The 15,804-nt window shown below is 35.8% G+C and overlaps 1 protein-coding gene and 1 pseudogene across 1 annotated transcript in view; both read left to right on the top strand.

Annotated features, from left to right (window-relative positions):
• LOC145303408 (COMM domain-containing protein 10-like) overlaps nt 1-15,804 on the top strand; it is a 110,514-nt gene that overhangs the window by 53,080 nt on the left and 41,630 nt on the right. The gene's annotated exons all lie outside the window — the stretch shown is intronic.
• Nucleotides 10,532-10,649, top strand: LOC145240638 (5S ribosomal RNA; annotated as a pseudogene).

The following is a 15,804-nucleotide window of genomic DNA, read 5'->3' as shown; positions in this document are numbered from 1 at the left end:
CTCGCAACATCTCTTCTGTAAGATAGAGGTTGCAGCGAAGAGAAAAGGACATCTCCTACGAGGCTACGAAGTCTATTTTGAACTCTATCAAGACAGGACAAGTCCTTTCTAGCAGCTCTTGCCCAGATGTGGCAACAGTATTCCATCCTTGGACGTACCTGGCTCTTATATAGATAGAGAATTGCATCAGCAGTGAGATATCTACTGGATCGATAGAAAGATCCCACCATTTTTCCAGCGGCCTTGGCAACAGATTTGATGTACATGTTCTATTTAAGATCAGGAGTAAAGGTCAAGCCCAAAAGCTTGTCAAAACTTGAGGCCTCCTGAAGACAGGAGCCATTCATTTCAATTGATGCCAGATGTGGATCAGTGTTGATGATGTAAACACAGAAGCTTGGTTTTAGATGCATTAAAAGTAACCAGCCACTCCTTTCCCCATTGTACCACATGCTCAAGATCAGAGGAGAGAGAATCGGAGAGAACATGGTCATTTACTGTCTTAGATGTGCTACCATAAATGGTAGTGTCATCAGCATAAATGTCTACAAATGATGTAAAGATGTGATTTGGAAGATCATTAATATAGATCAGGAATAGAGTTGGGCTCAGGATGGACCCCTGACCAGCATTAATACTGTGAGCTTCTGGTTTTCGCCCCTCAACTATTACTCTTATGAACCTATCAGAAAGAAATGATTTAATAATTGAGAAGACATTTCCAGCTATACCATAGCTAGAGATCTTGTGAAGTAAACCTTTATGCCATACCCTATCAAAGACCTAAGATATGTCAAGAGCAATTGCCCTAGAAAGGTTGCCTCCATCGAGAGATTTGCTAATTCTATGTAAGCACATCTGCTGTAGATCTAGCAGAACGGAAACCATATTGTGTGCCACTAAGAAGGTTATTTTTGTTTAGATGGTTGATTACTTCTGTATTTAACACAGATTCCAGCGACTTACTCATGACACACAGGAGACTTATTGGTCTATACTGAGAGGGGGATGAGCAATCACCTGAATTCTTAAATACAGGGCATACTGATGAGATTTTCCAGAGTGATGGGAAGCTACTCTCTTTAAGACAACGTTTAAACAGTTTTGTAAGTATGGGCGCTAGTTCAGGTTGAAGTTTTTTGAGTACTATAATTGGAATACCATCAGGGCCTGTTGCTTTACTGGAATCAAGGTTTTTGATTAGCTTGGCAACATCACGTACAGATATATGATTGCTTGAGTCCAGTGGCAAGAAGAAGTCCAGAATGACTAGAAACAACGCTGAGATAAACGGAGAGCACATACAGCACCTGGAAGTCCCCAATGGTCACTCATCCAGTACTGGCCAAGCTCATTGTTGCTTAACTTCGGTGATCTGACAGGAACCAGTGTGTCAACATGATTATACCATATCTGCAGAATATGGCACTAGACAACGCATACAAGAAGTGAACTGTTTAGAAAAAATATAATACTCACATCACATGTCTCAGTTTCTTTCCGCTTTTCTTTTTTTAACTTCATTTTTGTTAAATGAATTTAACATTTCTTTAAATACCTACAGTATTTCTGTTTGTAATAAATAAGAATGTTGCATGAATTAAAATATAATGTTTATGCGTCTTTTGTAACTGGGCAACGCTGGGTGGCCTGCTGATAGATATATATATATATATATATATATATATATTATTTTTAAAATATAATTATCCACTGACATGTGTTTCGTTGTCTACGACTCATCAGAGTGGCTGAATCTAGCGAGATTCGAAATTGGGACCCCATGTGGGGGTACCAAGTTGGTTAAAGGGAAAATTATTCCCAACTCGCATTTAGGTAAAAATGCACTTTTGTAAATAATTGAATTCATTCAAAAAACTTATCGCTAAAACCAAAACAAACAACATATATATAATATAAAGCTGAACGTCTGTGTGTGTGTCTGGTCACGAATAGGCTCCTATATGGTTGACTATTATAGAAAACTGATCACATATAATGATAGAAGATGTATCAAGACACATGAATGGGTATGTTTGATCTGGCATAATGATGATTCATTAAAATTGTGGGGTCTACGTTCGCGCCTGGTCCAAATATTATGGAAATAAAAAATTAAAAAAAACGTTTACAAGTGTTTTTGATATAGATGTACATAATAATACTTTGATAAGTATGTTTTAGCTTAAATAGGGATGGTATAATTGTGGGGTCTGCGTTCGCGCCTGGCCTCCATAGAATGGAAATAGGCACAAACTTTAATAAAGACTTTTCATATTTATCTGCGTAAGTATACTTTGATAATTATCTTTCAGTTTGAAGAAATATGTTATATTAAAATTATGGGGTGTTTGTTCGCGCATGACCTCCATAGAATGGAAATATGTCACAAAGTTAATATATATCCACAGAATATTGTGATAAGTGTTTCAGTGTGAACAGGTATGGTATTATAAATTATGGGGTTTATCTATTTTATTTTTACTTTCATCATATTTTGCTTTGGTTTTGATACCCCCAAATTCGAAGCTATCTCTACTTTCATAATCAAAGTCCATTTTCTGTAGGTTGTTTTTGAACCCAGTCAATGATGGGTACTTTTGCTAGTATATATATATATATATATATATATATATATCTTAATTATTTCCTTTGTTTTCTCATTCAATAATTATTTCCATTTTTATATAACGCATACAAGTAGTTCTATGCATGGATATTTTTAATATCATGAATAAAGTTTTAGCATTTTGGATTAAAAAAGTCATTTTTTTATTAATTTACTTCAAGAAGTTGTGATACTTGGTTTCCTCAATTTTCTCGTGCAACGTCGGGATATGAAACCTGCCAATTAAAACTAATTCTAGGTCAGTTTACTCTTTCATAAGATTTTTTTTTATATATATTTTATAAAATGCTGCCAATTCTATTTTTTTTTTTTTTTTGCACAGGCAATCACCACATTATCAAGGCCAAGAGGCCACTCGAGGATAAGGGTTAAAGAGTGTACAGTAGAAATTGGACAATATAGTAATCAATTCGGTAAATTTGTTAACTTATATGGAACGGCTAATCAAGAACTTGTTTACATTAGACTTTAAGACAACCATATTGTAGTCAGCCGGAAAGCAGGAAAACGGAAGACAGTTCCACAGGCGTGCAGTTCTAAGAAAGAAGCTTTGTTCATGGAATCTATGTTTAGGTTTAGGCACGTACAGATATATGTATATCACATAGCGTGTTTTCTAATACAGGAGGAAATATTGGGGGTTGGCGGTCTTGGTCGCAAAGGGTAGAATTAGCTGCAAAGTTCTTGGCAAAGAGTTTGGCCTTGTCTGATGCTGACGAGATTACCTCAGGTCCATTTATGATTGTTGGGATAGAGCACACGCTTCTGTTCAGGATTCTATTTGCTATTTGCCAAAACTGGTGAGAACCAAGCCGCTGCTCAGCTACTTTGGACTTTACGGACTGAGCATACAACTCTCTTGCGTTCTTTATCACTTTCTTACATTGGTTACTGGCAGTTCTGAAAGCGGCTTTAATTTCCATACATCTATTACGTTGGAAGCAGTGGAAAAAGTGATTTTTTTTTTTTTTTTTTTTTTTTTTTTTTACACAGTGATCACCACTTATCAAGGCCCGGAAGCCACTCAGGGATAAGGGTTATTGCAAGTACATTACGTTAGTGAGGAGATTTTATGAAGTGTTTACTTAAGGGGGCGGTTCATTAGGAATTTGTTAACATTAGACTTGAAGACATCCAAGTTGTAGTCCGGAGGGAAGCAGGCAGACGGAACAGAGTTCCACAGGCGTGCAGTTCTAAGAAAGAAGCTTTGTTCATGAAATCCGCGTTTTGATTTAGGCACAGATATAGAGTGGGGGAAATTTTTCACAGTGGATTCAGCTAGACGGGTGTTTTTCGTGAAAGATTGGCGAGGGGGGACCAGGGATTAGAGTTCAGACGAGCACCTGCCATGAAAATAACGATAAAACAAGGATAGGCTCGCAACGTCTCTTCTGTGGGAGAGAGGTTGCAGGGTAGAGAAAAGGGCATCCCCCACTAAACCACAAAGTCTATTTTGTACTCTGTCAAGGCATGATAGGCCGTTTTTGGCAGCTCCTGCCCAGATATGGCAACAGTATTCCATCCTTGGCCGTACTTGGCTTTTATATAGATAGAGAATTTCATCAGTAGTGAGATATCTTCTGGAGCGGTAGAAGGATCCCACCATCTTTCCAGCGACCTTGGCAACACACTTGATGTACGTGTTCCATTTCAGATCAGGAGTAAAGGTCAAACCCAGAAGCTTGTCAAAACACGGGGCCTCACACAGACGAGAGCCATCCATCACAACTGATGCCAGCTGGGGATCGGAGCGTTGATGATTTAAGGATAGGAGTTTGGTTTTGGATGCATTGAAGGTAACTAGCCACATCTTCCCCCACTGAACCACGCGCTCGAGATCAGAGGAGAGAGAATCAGAGAGAACTTCGTCATTTTCAGCCTTTGATGTGTTGCCCTAGATGGTCGTGTCATCAGCATAGATGTCAACGAATGATTTAAGTATGTGTTTAGGGAGGTCATTGATGTAGATCAGGAAGAGGGTTGGGCCCAGGATTGACCCCTGAGGGACTCCAGCATTTATGTTGCAGGCCTCCGATTTCTGTCCATCTACCACTACTCTTATGAGCCTATCGGAGAGAAATGATTTAATGATTGAGAAAACATTTCCAGTTATACCGTAGCTGGAAATCTTGTGAAGTAGACCCTTATGCCATACTTTGTCGAAGGCCTTTGATATGTCAAGAGCAATTGCCCTAGAAAGGAAGCCTTTGTCAAGAGATTCACTAATCCTGTGGGATATAACCGTCAGCACATCTGCGGTAGATCTTGCAGAGCGGAAACCATATTGTGTGTCACTAAGAAGGTTATTCCTGCTGAGGTGGTTGACTATTTCTCTATTTAATATTGATTCTAGCAACTTACTCATAACACAGAGAAGACTTATTGGTCTGTACTGAGAGGGAGATGACTTATCACCTGAATTCTTGAATACAGGGCAAACAGATGAGGTCTTCCAGGGGGTCGGAAAGCACTTCTCCTTAAGGCAGCGCTTAAATAGTTTCGTAAGTATGGGAGCAAGTTCTGGTTGAAGCTTTTTTAACACTATAATTGGGATGCCATCAGGGCCAGTTGCTTTACTGGAATCTAGGTTTTTTATTAGCTTGGCGACCTCATGCACGGATATTTGTATGTTACCTAGCTTGTTCTGTGTTATAGGAGGAAATATGGGGAGTTGATGGCCTTCGTCGCATAGGGTAGAATAAGCTGCAAAGTTCTTTGCGAATAGTTTGGCCTTGTCTGACGCTGACCTCTGGTCCATTGATAATGGTTGGGATAGAACGTACACTTCTCTTCAGGATCCTATTTGTTATTTGCCAAAACTGGTGGGAACCAAGCCGCTGATCAGCTACCTTGGATTTAACAGACTGGGCATATAGCTCTCTTGCATTTTTTATTACTCTTTTACAGTGGTTGCTGGCAGTCCTGAAAGCAGCTTTAGTCTCAGTGCATCTATTACGTTGGTAGCTATGGAAAAAGTGATTTCTGTGCGCGATAGCAGCAGCACATTCTGGGGAGAACCATGGCTGGCTGTTAGGTTTTTGTTGGAATTTTTTAGATGGTATGAATTGGTCTATGCCTACAATTAACATTAACCATTCGGTCAGATCTGATACTATAGAGGACACTTCCTTTTTAAACATGGAGTGCAGAGGTAAATCAGATATGAATGTACGGAAGCTATCCCAGTCAGCCATAGAGTATCAGTATACAGTACGGTGGAGGGGTACGTCTGGGGGCTTCTTACATTTCGTTTTTATCTTAACTGATACGACGGAGTGGTCGGAGGATCCTAGAGGAGAATGAACGGTACATGAACATAGCTCAGGGGAATTTGAGAGAAAAAGGTCTAAGAGGCTTGCATATTGATTGGGTGTATCGGGCACACGGGTGGGTTCGCGAACAATCTGAGTGAGGTCATAAGCAATGGCAAAATCATGACAAAATCTCCCCTCATCATCTGTCTTATTTGAATGGGTCAGCCATTCCACGTTATGGACGTTAAAGTCACCACAGATGTGGATGTTAGCCGAGGGATGTGAAGACAGTATGTGGTCTATTTTCTCAGATATGCTCTTAAAGATAGTAACTCCGCTGTTGTGGGGCCTATAGAGGGCAAATATAAATGCAGTGGTGTTAGCAAGTGCAACCCTGAAGCACATATAGGGTAAATTAGGATCTTCTCTAGAGATATCCCTGCCATATGGGAAGCCATCCTTAATGTAGGCACATATTCCATGCCCATGGCGATCTTGGGAGTCAGATTTAGCTGTTAAATTGGAGTATCCATTAATTATGAACTCATCTAGGGAAGTGGTCGGCCCTATTCCAGTTTCACATAGAAATAATATGTCCGGTTTCGTCTCCTGTAATTGGGTTTCAACCTCTGGAAGGTTGGAACGTAGACCCCTGATATTGGAGAAGGAGACCTGGTAGTAAGGGTCTACGCTGGAAGATGGGGTTCTAGGTTTAATCGAGTTTTTATTCTGGAGATATTTCATGTTGAGGTTTTGGGATTTGTGGAATAGGTCGGCATACTGTGCACAATAGCAGCAGCGCATTCTGGAGAGAACCATGGCTGGCTGTTAGGTTTTTGCTGGAACTTTTTCGAGGGTATGAAATGGTCTATACCTACAATTAACCATTCCGTCAGGTTTGATACTATAGACGACACATCCTTTTTAAACATGGAATGCAGAGGCAGATCCAATATAAATGTATGGAAGCTATCCCAGTCAGCCTTAGTATATCAATATACTGTACGATGGAGAGGTACGTTTGGGGACTTATTACATTTCATTTTATCTTAATTGATACAACAGAGTGGTCGGAAGATCCAAGAAACTGAACATAGTTCAGGGCAAGTTGTGAGAAAAAGGTCTAGTAGACTCGCATACTGGCCGTCATTATCGGGTGGGTTCGTGAACAATCTGAGTGAGGTCATAAGCAATGGAGAAATCATGACAGAACCTCCCTTCATCATCGGTCTTGTTTGAGTGGGTCAACCATTCCACATTGTGAACATTGAAGTCTCCACATACGTGAATGTTAGCTGAAGGATAAGCAGATAGGGCTTGGTCAATTTTCTCAGATATGCTTTTAAAGATAGTAATTCCGCTGTTGTGGGGGCGATAGAGAGTAAATATAAATGCAGTGGTGTGAGCTAATGCAACCCGGAAGCACATATAGGGTAAGTTAGGATCTTCTCTGGAGATGTCCCTACCACATGGAAAGCCATCTTTAATATAGGCACATATTCCATGCCCATGGCGATTTTGGGGGTCAGATTTGGAAGTTAAGTTAGAGTATCCTTTAATTGCAAACTATTCTAGGGAAATAGCTTGTCCAATGCCAGTTTCACTTAAAAATAAAAGATCTGGTTTAGTCTCCTGTAATTGGGTTTCAACCTCTGGAAGGTTAGAACGTAGACCCCTGATGTTGGAGAAGGAAACATGGTAGTGGGGGTCTACGTTGTAAGTTGGAGAACCGGGTTTAATCGTGTATTTTTTCTTGAAACTTGTCATGATGGAATTTTGGAATTTGTGGACTAGGTCGTCAGATTTGCTTAGAGCAGAACAGAGAGGGGAAACTAAGAGAGAAAAAGAAACGAAGAACTTTTTTTTTTTTTGTAGAACATGATAAGGTAAAGCCGTAACAATTACCCACTAATATGGCATCGAGAGGGCAATACAGCAGCCCCAGTACTTTGCACCTGCTGATAGGACAGCCTCCTTAGTGGTTAATCCAAGGTTCGGTTCCCTGACTATCAGGCAGATTACATCAGCCCAGATAAAATGTGTACCTCCAGCACCCTTACTAGTGACATGGCTACAAGGATAGACATAGAAACAGAAAATTTCCGCCATCACTGCTAACTGTTTGCGCAAAATACTGCCAACCTAGAAAATAGCTTTTTCTTTTCCCTTTGTCAGAAAAATCACTCATTAAAAAATGAGGACTGAGTGACAAATAAGGAGAAGTGAGAGTAACGGGAGCTGCCAATAAACGCATCCACAATGTGTTTTCTACTCTCCATTTAAAAAAAAAAAAAAAAATTATAAAGTATTATCTATATAATACTAAAACTCTGTCGTTCTTGGTTGTTTGCTTGTTTGCTTGCGCAATATCCTCCTCCTCCTCCTACTACTCTGCCTCTTCTTGCTACTACTATTACTTCTCCTCTTTACAACTACTACTACGCCTCCTCTTCCTCCTTTTACTACTACTACTACTACTACGCCTCCTCTTTCTTATCCTACTATTACTACTACTGGTTGACATGTATTTTCCCTACTACTACTACTCTAAACAGAATGACTCATAGAAATCTATCTATACATATTTTTCCATTTTAATATACTTTCATAGAAATATTTCTGTTATGTCACAAAAAAACTATTTTCTTTACGTCACAAGTGTCATGCTCATACATTAATTCCATAGCTAATATAACATACTGACCCCTTAGGTGATGTTTTGTAACTATTCTATGTTACAACTATACTGTCGCATTTTTCTCACAAATAAATCAACTTTGACCTGTTGACAACATATTTTTTTTTTACTGTGTACGTTTTCAGTGGCCTAATTTTTTTTTTTTGTTTTAAATTATCCAAATAAACAATTGTTAATACTTTCTGCATTTTTTTTACATCGTTCATTTCCGTATTACGTTTAAGTTATTTTAACGCAACTTATAATTCAATGGCTGTAAGTTTTTTTGTTTTTTTTTCAAAAATAAACAATTATAAACAGAACGATTCATAGAAATCTATCTATATTCTTTTTTTCATTTTAATATACTTTCATAGAAATGTTTCTGTTATGTCACAAAAAACTATTTTCTTTACATCACAAGTGTTACATGAATTCCATAGCTAATATAACATACTGACCCAACGGGTCACGCGTAGTCTAGTACTTAATAAAAGACCAATGGATGTGTTTAAGGTAAAGTATGGTGATAGATTCCCCTCTCACGAACTAAAAATGAATATAATTACCTAATCTATTTTTGCAATCAACTTGGTAGATAAATAAACATTTATGGACGAGAAAAATAAAACAGAAATACATAAATTAAAATACTGACATAAAATGTAGTTATTAATATTTGAATCTAAAGATAAAAAGTAGGATTAATATAAAAGTCACTTATCTCGAAAAAACACTTCCGTCTCCAAAATGCAAACTGTAGAAAAGAGTTTGTAGACAGAGTAAATGAAAAACTTCTGAATATCAGTTTCAACTTTAAAGCACGCTGCAAGTAAAATTTAAAATACAGTCAAATTCTAAAGAATAAAATTCCTTTTGTTTGTAAGCATTATTAACTTGCTCGACCAACCCAGCGTTACCCGAGATCTATTGCATTTACCTTTTTTTGTAAATATTTTTATCTTCTATATAAAGCTGAGTTGAAAGGTTGTTAAACACCAACAAAAAAATCTTACAGAACCACACGTTTTTTTGTTAGGTTTCATAATTGAGCTCACAAAACAAATAACTTATACTAAAAGAATAAGAGTTATTCCTCTTAACTGATGTCGCCATATTAGAAAATATCTGAATCAGATTAAGTATTAAAAAGAATTGTATTGAAGTATGTTAGTTTATTGCCAATAGCATGGTACAACTGTAACAGAGTGCGTTTGGGTGCATGTGAGAATATCAACAGTTGAAGGATAGATGACTAGTGAAAATATTAGCAGCAGCCATTAAAGCACGTATGCTAATTAGCAAATGTGTGCGAGCTTGCATCAGAAGAAGAGGAAAGAAAAATACAGCACATGGTCAAGAGAGAAGCAAGTTACATGCCAGACAAGATGGATATGTGAAAGTTGAGGGCAAGAAAGTGCTGGCTAGTGACAGAGACATTTAAAAAGCATATGTGTGCGAAAAGACTTTGGAAATATAATGAAATGCGTTGTTTTGGAGGAACGACAAATGAATTTCATTTGCACTTAAAAAACTGCTGAGTCGGATTTTTGTTTCTTTTCTATTTATTTTTGTTTGTTCCTGCGACGTTACACAATAATAACAAATAAAAATTGGCTAGTCAGAATGTAAGTTTTATTTGTCAGCTTACATGCTATTTAGGTCCAACTTTAAAAATCCAGCCAATATAATTTTTATATATTAAAGGATCCAATTACTAGATAGATAACTGAGCAATGTAATTCGGGTTGAAACACCAATACTAGTAGTATGAAGAAAGAATGATACTCGATACCATATTCGATATGGCAGAAGTATAACAACACAGCTGGTAAATGGCTTAATATATTGCATGGTTTCCAAAGAGATTCATTGTATCCAGCTTCCCTCAAGTAGAGTGTCCATGTAAAAACATACATGCATTCACACGTCATATATCTTTAAATTAACTTATACTAAAAGAATAAGAATATGTAGGGCTTAATCACATGGACACACTGGTTCCCATCAGATCACCAAAGTTAAGCCACATTGAGCCTGGCCAGTACTAAAATGGGTGACCATTTGGGAATTCTAGGTGCTATATGTGCTTTCCGCTTATCTCAGCATTGTTTCCAGTCAGTTTTGGACCTCTCCTTGCCACTGGACCTAAGCAATGCCGATTCAGGACAAGTGTGGTTGGGGGTTGCATAACCCTTGCCTCACAATTACACATGCAACTACCCTTACAGGGTTGTCCATTGTCTCTTAAGACTGAGCAGAGGCATTGCATATCTTTAAACTAAACAGAAACAAGGAGAAGAGAAAAATAAGAAATAGAAAAAACAAAGACCAGAAAGCAAAATGATTATTTTGGTAAAATATAGTATTGGAGTTTCATCTAATATATAAAAAATATATTGGCTGGATTTGAAAAGTTGGACCTAAATAGTATATAAGCTGATAAATTAAACTTTCATTCTGACTAGCCAATTTCCGGGTCAGAAGAGAACGAAGGGAGATCAGATAGGTAAATAATCAGAAAATTAATACAAAAAATAAAAAGAAGAATTTTGAACTAAAAAATATTAATCTATACAAAATAAATGCCAGGTTAAAGTAATTATGTAATATAATTTTTCATTTTTGGTTGAAATCAACTGTTATATTCTATCTCTTGCCATCGGTTTTGCTTCCTCTTACTATTTCTTGTCAATTGTAAACCGGAGTATTAGTATAGATGAGTTTTCTGCTTCATTAAAAAAACACTTTTAATTGCATGATAAAAGTTTCATTTGAAAAAATTAAAAAAAAAAATTTTTTTTTTCAGTCAAAATGTTTTTTTGTTTTTTTTTTTCGAAAAGAGTTCAGATATGTCATGGCAGTCAGATAGTTTTAGCTGTTTCTTAAACAGAAAATAAAACAAAGCAAACATTTTCTTCATCTCTTCTCTCCTGCTTACCAATTGTCTTCCTCCTATTTTTTCTCCTCTCAAATTGATCACCTCCCCCATGAAAAATCTATCTGTTAGCTGAGTTCATGCAGAAATAAATATGATGATTAACTTATATATAAATTTTCCACATATTTTTCTTTTCCTAAAAAAAAAATTGTGTTATATATTTTTTGTATTAATTTTGTGCATCTTTCTGCACGATTTCTATAATTCATCTTATAATCTCGATAGTGACCGAACCAACTCCCATTTAACTTATTGAAATGATATTTCATTTTTTACATATTTTTATTTTATACAAATTTATTTATTATTTATCAATAAAAATTCACCCAATTAAATCTGTTGTTTTTTAGCACCACTCCCAGTTTTTCTTTAGGGTGAGAGAGTAGCACCCATGTTGGGAAAACCTTAGTATTTTCATTTTTATTTTTAGCCAGTCTCCATCTGCATTCCTGAACGTTATAGCATGAGAATGTCAGCTGTGGAGTCAGATCAAATGCTTGACTCTTCGATTTGTGAAATTTTTAAAGGTCTCCTTCCGATAATAAAATATTATCTTAAAACTGTATTAATTAAAAGTTTATGTTTTACTTAGACACTATACATGCTAAAATATTCCTTAATTTTGGAATTGAGTTCCTAATTTACATGCCTCCTTACGATGGCAGTTAGACACAAGGTCGGTTTTTAATGGAGAAAACCCAGCTTCCTCAAAAAGGTCACTCTGAATTGGGACAAAAATTTAAATTGCCTCATTCACTGACCAAGGACAGACGAGATAAAATGCCAATTCTTGATATCGAGTTATGTTTGAAGAGAAAATCCATTAAATTCTGCCATGTCTATCTTTGTTTATTAACAACTGAAGGTAATAAAGAAAGGAAAGGATTAAAGAAAGAAATTTGTCCATTATTAACAAAATAGAATAACACCACTACTAGTAACACTATTTAACTTTTTAGTGGAGAGGGAAAAGAAGAGGAGATATAACAAGTAGAAAGTTACTAATTTTGGAATTTGTCTTTCTATTTTCTTATTTTTTCCATGATACAAGCAATCCTAAGGGAAATTGATGAATGGATCTAAATGTTATAAATATTGAAGGAAGAAAAATGAATTCATAATTTCTGGACATGTGCATAAGGGTTTGGGCTAATTGGGTGCGGATGAGATATTAGCATATGGAGTGTTTTAGTTTTAAAGATGATTGCTTGTATATTTCAAGACTGTGAATTAAATTATTTTTTTAATGAATATGTTGCAATACTTTTGAAATTTGGAAAGTTCTATTATAGACACTGGCGATGGGAACTAACCAATCAAATGGGTCCACGTTTTGTTACCAACCAATCAGGAACCGGAATTGCTCCATAAAAATATTGGATTTTTTAGAATTTTTGCATATAATTTTTTGTGTCTACACAAGAAAGATCTTAGCTCTTTGCCTGCAAAATTTTATAGTCCAAAACTTATATAGGTCAGCTACTTACTGAAAACTCTTTTATCATCTCCAGGACGTGTACAGATTAGCTAGCCATTGGAAACTCTTTTGAAATTAAACATGGTTTTCAATTCTAAAGAACAAAATCTAAAGAATTCAATTGTTAAGGAAGTGCTAAATGATGAAACAAAAATGTCTGAATATCTCATATGTTAGAAGTCTAATGCTGTAAGGAGATGGACGGCAAATGAATCGATATAATGTCTTTTTGGTAATATTTTAAGGCTAAAATCTCCTTTTCAAAGTAAGTCTATGTGAGAAACGAGCGATTCATAGACATCAAGAGGTACTATGTTATATAATACTCTATTTTCTATCACTCATGTGTTATACGGTATCCACTTTTTGTAATATTTCAAGGCTAAAACCTCTTTTTCAAAGTAAGTCAATATTGAATTCACATCTCAGAATATTTGTGCTGTTATGAAGTTGTCATATTCATTTTTTATTTTTTAGATGTCTGTCACTTAATAAATGTCAGAAAGGTTTTACTATGTTTTTTTTTTTAGTAGTTGTTCAATTTTCACTAACATTGACTTGTAAAGCAATGAATTTAGCAGCTTTATAAGAACTACATCACTTTTTTGATTTGATGGAGTTGCTAATGAAATCAAAAATATTTTAAATCATGTCTGTCTGATAGAACATTCTGATAGAACATTCCTGTCACAAACATATTTGGTACGAAATATAAGATTGACATTGTTCTTTGTTTTCTTCAACTCTCAATTTTTGCTGCATACAAGTCTTGTCAAATGTCAGTATATGAATGATCACAACCACCAAAGATGTAAAAAAGTGCTGCGGATTTGGCAGGCAAGTGAATTTGTGTTTACAGCAGTTGTCAAGAACTTCAATTCCAGTTTATGATGTTTTTTTCAAAAGAAATTGCTTTGGCCTTATACTTAGTGTTAAGATGGAAAGTCAACTCGTCTCCTTATTTGCAGTCAAACGTGTTTAGGACATTTTTCTAGTCATCCTTCTAACACAGAATGGGTATAAAGAAATGTTTCACTTTTTTTTTTATTTATGGATTAAAAATAAGATCCAATTTTTAAAAAAATCTTTCTCTTATAACTAAAATTAATTTTGACAAAGAACATTAATATATTTTTTTGTTTTCTTGCTAACCAATTTCTGAACAGTTACCGTGCCATCCTTGGACGCTTTAAAAAGTGTAAAGTGCTACACTAACATAGCTCAAAGCAATTAAAAATATACGACTATAGTGAAAATAGGGAATAGAAAATACAGTTCAAGACTTGGCATTCCTATCTCATCGAGGTTAATCATCTGAAGAAGGCCAGAGGATGAGTTGGCTGAAACGTGTTGAAACAACAACAATTATGAAAGAATGAATACACAAATTATGAAGCCTCATCTCAAAAAAAAAAAAAAAAAAGGATTTATATATATATATATATATATATATATATATATAATATTGTAGCAATATTGGATGAAGTTGGATGGAATCTTCTACATAAGATTATATTAAATGAAAAAGATGAAAATTCCATCAGAAGATTAGAATTAGGGTTACATGTTCAGAATGTTGCATTACAGATAGGAAGTCGCCAGTGACACGTTGCAGATAAATTGATGTAATCGTTTGTTTTTGAACTGCAATAGAAATTGGAGATTGTTGAGACAGTTCTCCCCTCTCCGATCATATGGTATTATGAAACATCAAGGTATAAATGTATATGTTAAAGAAAATTAAAGACGCAAATGATTGTATGCTGTCATTTTTAATAACTTTTATAACTGTTGCTATTAAAAGAAGATGGAAATCAACATGAAGCACAAAAGATGTATGCCAACTGTTAACAACATATAAAAGAAATGAAAATAAACGGTTACTACATATCATCAATGCAACAAGCAACAACTACTGAATAATCAGCTGCAGTCACAACTCAGATAATAGAATGCCTGTTACAAATCTAATAAATATCCTGATCCTGAAACCACTGTGTCAAGAAAAACAAGAAATTTTTGGGGTGGTTGTGGTCGGTAAACCATTTTGTTATCCATTACGATATTATTACCAGAAGCAGAAAAAAAATTGTGTTTTTCTGGGTTCTGTTTCCTCACGCATTTCTCACAAGAGGCTTCAAGCTAAGAAATAGTGCTTTAACTTATTTAAGTTAAATATATGACATAATCACATTGATACACTCGTTCCTGCCAGATCACCAAAGTTAAGCAAATATGCGGATGATCTAAGGACAATGGATAGGTGCAAAAACAGGCGAGTCAGATGCCACTGTGCTGGGGAAGGTAATGGTAACCCACCCTATGTATTGTGCCAAGTTTAAAATCATGTGATTATTTTCAGAAGAACTGGACCAACAATGAACCAGAACCTATGAAGAACACTAATCGTGATTTCATCTATGGGTTGAACATGCCACGATACAACAAGAAGAAGAAGAAGAACTTAAATAAAAATGTCATCAGAATAATGAACATTAGCAGAGAGCTCATTGCTAAGCACCAGAGTTGATTGCAAACTTTCCAGTTCTTGCATCACAAACCCCAAGAAAATGTTGACGACGACAGAAGAGAAGGGCCTACCCTGGCATGCCTTATACAGTTACTTTAAACCAATTTATGATTTTCTGACCGTCAATAACAACTACACATTCTGTTCATTTCTATCAATTTCCCACAATGTTTAAAATATAGCTATCAGCTCTAATCGCCTTAACATTTTCCATACGACTTTTCATCACATTTTATCAAAAGTCACTTTTAAAGTCTATCAAGTTGAAGTGGAGTGCAGTTTTTTTCTTTCTTTCT

This window comes from Euprymna scolopes, chromosome 19 (assembly GCF_053919585.1).
Source record: "Euprymna scolopes isolate OS-2025 chromosome 19, ASM5391958v1, whole genome shotgun sequence".
Lineage (NCBI taxonomy): Eukaryota > Metazoa > Mollusca > Cephalopoda > Sepiida > Sepiolidae > Euprymna > Euprymna scolopes.
The sequence above is the reverse complement of the archived record's forward strand: the minus strand, read 5'-3'. Positions and strand labels throughout refer to the sequence as shown.